The sequence below is a fragment of the Narcine bancroftii genome, chromosome 12, assembly GCF_036971445.1.
Source record: "Narcine bancroftii isolate sNarBan1 chromosome 12, sNarBan1.hap1, whole genome shotgun sequence".
In the NCBI taxonomy this organism is placed as follows: Eukaryota; Metazoa; Chordata; class Chondrichthyes; order Torpediniformes; family Narcinidae; genus Narcine; species Narcine bancroftii.
In genome coordinates, this window is record NC_091480.1 from 57710832 (window position 1) to 57716486 (window position 5655).

A 5655-nucleotide genomic window follows, 5' to 3' on the forward strand; every position below is an offset into this window, starting at 1 on the left:
GGATATGATAAGGGGAAAGGTGAGAATTTTGTCTCTGGGAAAGGAGACAAAGGGAAAAGAGAGAGATGGGGCGGGAAGAAATAGTGTGTTGATGAACTAGAATTTAATTTATATTCTTTAATTGAACATTTTGTTAGGAGGTGTCGAGTTGCAGTTTTGATCTCAGAATAGCAGCACTTAATTAATTACATGGCAAAATTGAGCAAAATATCTCAAGGCATTTCACAGGAGCATTGATTAATTGAATTTGACACTGAACTGTGATGGAATATGAGATTGGTCGGAGAAATGGTATTCAAGGTATGTCTCAAAGGAGGGTTAAGTTTAGAGGTGGGGAGGCTTAAAAAGGGGGTGTCGAGCTACTGAAGACACAAATGGTTAGTCAAATAAATTCAGGGTTGGTAAATGAGACAGAATTATAGATGTTTCCAAGGAGATAAAAAGTTAAAAGACAAGGCTGGAGAATCTCAGCAGGTCAAACAGTGTACTTTATGTGGCAAAGATAAAGATACAGAACCCACGTTTTGGGCTTGAGCCCTTCATTAAGGTTTGGGAAAATGTGGGCAGGCACCTGGACAAAATGGTGAGGGGGAGAGGGGGACAGGGGCAGAAGGTGGTCCCACAGGCAGGAGGTAATATGTGGAGAAAGGAGGGAGGGGACAGCAGCAAACAGGGGGAGGGGGGGGATGGCTCTGTGAATAAAGGGAATGGGTGGAGAGATGAAGGAAAGAAGAGAGGGGGATGGGGAGGGGAGGGAGAACGGGGAGTGGGCTAGCAGAAACTGAAGACATCGATGTTAATACCATCTGGTTGGAGAGTGGCCAGATGGAAAATCACGTTGTTCTTCCAATTTCCGGGTGGACTCAGTGGGAAAGTACATGAGGCCATGGACAGACACGCGAGCATGGGAGTGGGGCGTGAAATCAAGGATTTTCAAGGGTTCAGGAGATGAAGACATGGGGATAAATGGTTGGTCAAATAAATTCAGTGATAGCATGGTCATGGAGGATGTGACATCGAGGTACGCCAAATAATTACACTGGGCAACAATTTTTTTTAAAATGCTTGTTTCCATTAAGGAAATTGGGGATTATGATGAACAACTTCAAGCTGAACACAAAAATAATTTCAGAAAAGTGAGCGGCCTGGTTAGTGTCACAGTTTGCACAATGCTGTTACAGCGCCAGTGACCCTGGTTCAAATTCCACGCTGTCTGCAAGGAGTTTTACGCTTTCCCCTTGTCTGCGTGTTTCCCCAGGGGCTCCAGTTTCCTCCCACCGTTCAAAACGTACTAGGGGTGCAAGTTAATTGGGTGTAATTGGGTGACAAGGACTCATGGGCTGAAAGGGCCTGTAGGTCTAAATTTAAATTTTTTTAAATCATGCAGGATGTTGGAGAAACATTAACTTTTATTGAATTTAACATGTTTAATCGCATAATGATGCTGACACATTGCGTTAGTTCAACTGACCTAAAAAGGATTTTCATTTGTACTAAGCATCTGATGCCACTCATGTCAGTGTCCAGCAATAGTCGGCCAGCATTGACGGATTCCAGTTACCCTGATACTGCTTTTCCACGGTCGCAATGTCCTGGTGAAAACTTTCACTGTGGTTGTCACTGATGGCACCAAGATCAGTAGGGAAGAAGTGCAAATTCAAAAAAAATTAATTTTCAATGACGTGTTTTGAAGCAGGTTGTCAATCAGCTGGATGTAGTCTGAGCTTTAAGTGTATATTTGCCACAAATTTAACAGAATGTATTGCAGCTGTTGGACATTGACAAGACATTTCTGCTGTATTGAATCTTCCTGAAAGCAATAAATGCTGTTGTTAACTACACTCACTGTTCTATTGTCTGAAGAACATGTGGATCAACATGCATTCAATCTATATCAATGTAATGCACAGCATCTCTATATGTGAGCTGCTTTTATAGCCTGCCTGCATTTATCAGGACTAGGCATCTGAAGTGCCAGTTGATGAAGTAGACAAAGACAATGTGGTCAAACAATAATCATGGCTTTTATTAGCAGAAACTCATGGTACAATAATGAAAGACAATAGATGCATATAGAGTTAACAGTAGAGATAATTCACAGCCAATGTTAGTACAGCAAGGCTCGCCAGAGGGGAGACAGGCAGCTTGGAAGACATTCACCACAGCATCCCCAGGCCTAAGACAACATTTGCATAGCACTTGCACTGAGTGCATGCACAGGCAGGCTTGGACTGACTAAAACAACTTGCTTTGTGGGCAACATACCAGTAGACTTAAAATATGACAGAAAATTACAAAAATAGGTTATATCTAAAAAATGGTATGTGATAGGAAAATGTTAAGGTGGTCTTTGTGATCAATAGCCCAAAATCCATAACATACACTCAAAAGTGTTCAGGAAGCAAAATCTTTGTTGTCAAAGTCATGTATAAGGAACTAAATGAATGGTTTGTTAAACTATCGTAGTGTTCTGGAGGGGAGAATGGTGTCTCAGACACCAAAAGAATCTAAATAGTGTTGTTAGGTTGTTTTATATCTGTTCATACTTTGGCGGGGTTGGTGGGGGGGGGTTTATTTTCTCTACGAAAGATATGAAGGTGCCAACTCTCAGGACAAGAATAAACTCCAGAGGGTTGTAAACTCAGCCTGTGACATCACAGATGTCTAGGACATCGACATGAGGTGGGGTCTTAAAAAAGCAGCCTCTATCCTCAAGGACCCCCACCACCCAGGCCATGCCCTCTTCACTCTGCTACCATTGGGGAGAAGGTACAGGAGCCTAAAGACAAGCACTCGGCAGCACAAGGACAGCTTCTTCCCCGCTGCCATCAGATTCTTGAATGATCAATGAAGCACAGACACTGCCTCACTTTGACGCTTTGTGCAATATTTTAATTTATTTTATAAGGTGGTAATTACCTGGTGAAACCTTTCACCTTGTTCGTCACTGATGGCACCAGGATCAGCCGGGAAGGAGTCCACGTGTGAATGCAGGAAATGAATTTTCAAAGACATGCTTCATGACTTTGTCTGCTTGAAAAGGACTTAAAATATGACAGGAAATGTTTGCACCTGTGATGCTGCCGCAAAACAATGAATTTCATGACGTGCATAATGATAAATTCTGACTCTGATTATGTTGCCAAGGAAGGATAGACACGGTAACTGGTCACTGAGGAGTGCAGTAGAACAGAGGGATCTGGGAGGAATATAGATACATAATTCCCTGAAAGTGGTGTCACAGGTGGATAGGGTTGTAAAGATAGGGTTGGCATCTTGGCCTTCATAAATCAAAGTATTGAGTACAGGAGTTGGGATGTTATGGTAAAGTTGTATACGACATTGGTGAGGCCAAATTTGGAGAATCGTATGCAGTTTTGATCACCCAACTACAGGAAAGATCAATAAGATAGAAAGAGGGCAGAGAAGATTTACTCGGCTGTTGCCCGGACTTCAGGAACTGAGTTACAGGGAAAGGTTAAACAGATTAAGACTTTATTCCCTGAAGCGTAGAAGAATGAGGGGAGATTTGATGGAGGTATTTAAAATTATGAAAGGGATAGAAAGAGTAAATGAGTTTTCCACTGAGGGTAGGTGAGATACAAACCAGAGGACATGAGTTAAGGGTGAAAGAGGAGAAGTTTAGAGGAAATGTCTTCACTCAGAGAGTGGTGGGGGTATGGAATGAGCTGAAGTAGTGAATGCAGACTCAATTTTAACACAGGGCGACATGGATAGTGCAATGTCTACAGCGCCAGTGACTGGGATTCGAATCCCACACTGTCTGTAAGGAGTTTATACGCTCTGCATGTCTGCATGTTTTTCCCGGGTGGGGGTGGGGGGGGGAAGCTCCGGTTTCCTCCTACCATTGAAAATGTACCGTGAGTTTGATTATGGGTGTAATTGGGCAGCACGCTCTCTGGGCTGGAATGGTCTATTATCGTGCCCAGAATCACAGTGCGGCTTTCGCGCAAACAGAGGAACCACTGACATGGTCTTTGCCCTCAGACAGCTCCAAGAAAAGTGCAGAGAACAAAACAAAGGACTCTACATCACCTTTGTTGACCTCACCAAAGCCTTCGACACCGTGAGCAGGAAAGGGCTTTGGCAAATACTAGAGCGCATCGGATGTCCCCCAAAGTTCCTCAACATGATTATCCAACTGCACGAAAACCAACAAGGTCGGGTCAGATACAGCAATGAGCTCTCTGAACCCTTCTCCATTAACAATGGCGTGAAGCAAGGCTGTGTTCTCGCACCAACCCTCTTTTCAATCTTCTTCAGCATGATGCTGAACCAAGCCATGAAAGACCCCAACAATGAAGACGCTGTTTACATCCGGTACCGCACGGATGGCAGTCTCTTCAATCTGAGGCGCCTGCAAGCTCACACCAAGACACAAGAGAAACTTGTCCGTGAACTACTCTTTGCAGATGATGCCGCTTTAGTTGCCCATTCAGAGCCAGCTCTTCAGCGCTTGACGTCCTGCTTTGCGGAAACTGCCAAAATGTTTGGCCTGGAAGTCAGCCTGAAGAAAACTGAGGTCCTCCATCAGCCAGCTCCCCACCATGACTACCAGCCCCCCCACATCTCCATCGGGCACACAAAACTCAAAACGGTCAACCAGTTTACCTATCTCGGCTGCACCATTTCATCAGATGCAAGGATCGACAATGAGATAGACAACAGACTCGCCAAGGCAAATAGCGCCTTTGGAAGACTACACAAAAGAGTCTGGAAAAACAACCAACTGAAAAACCTCACAAAGATAAGCGTATACAGAGCCGTTGTCATACCCACACTCCTGTTCGGCTCCGAATCATGGGTCCTCTACCGGCACCACCTACGGCTCCTAGAACGCTTCCACCAGCGTTGTCTCCGCTCCATCCTCAACATCCATTGGAGCGCTCACACCCCTAACGTCGAGGTACTCGAGATGGCAGAGGTCGACAGCATCGAGTCCACGCTGCTGAAGATCCAGCTGCGCTGGATGGGTCACGTCTCCAGAATGGAGGACCATCGCCTTCCCAAGATCGTATTATATGGCGAGCTCTCCACTGGCCACCGTGACAGAGGTGCACCAAAGAAAAGGTACAAGGACTGCCTAAAGAAATCTCTTGGTGCCTGCCACATTGACCACCGCCAGTGGGCTGATAACGCCTCAAACCGTGCATCTTGGCGCCTCACAGTTTGGCGGGCAGCAGCCTCCTTTGAAGAAGACCGCAGAGCCCACCTCACTGACAAAAGGCAAAGGAGGAAAAACCCAACACCCAACCCCAACCAACCAATTTTCCCTTGCAACCGCTGCAATCGTGTCTGCCTGTCCCGCATCGGACTGGTCAGCCACAAACGAGCCTGCAGCTGACGTGGACTTTTTACCCCCTCCATAAATCTTCGTCCGCGAAGCCAAGCCAAAGAATGTCTAAATTTAAATTTAAAAACATTAGGAAGAATTTGACAGGTACTTGGAGGGGAGGACCATGGTCGGGGTGCAGGCCAGTAGGACTAGGCGCAGACTCGAAGGGCCGAAGGGCCTGTTTTCTGCGCTGATGCTTGCTTGAACAGCACAGTAGATGTCGAGGAGCAGCAGGAGTCGGGTTCGAAATGCGTTCTCCTGGCGTTCGGTACTGCCGAGGCTTGTCCTCGTTGGCTCGC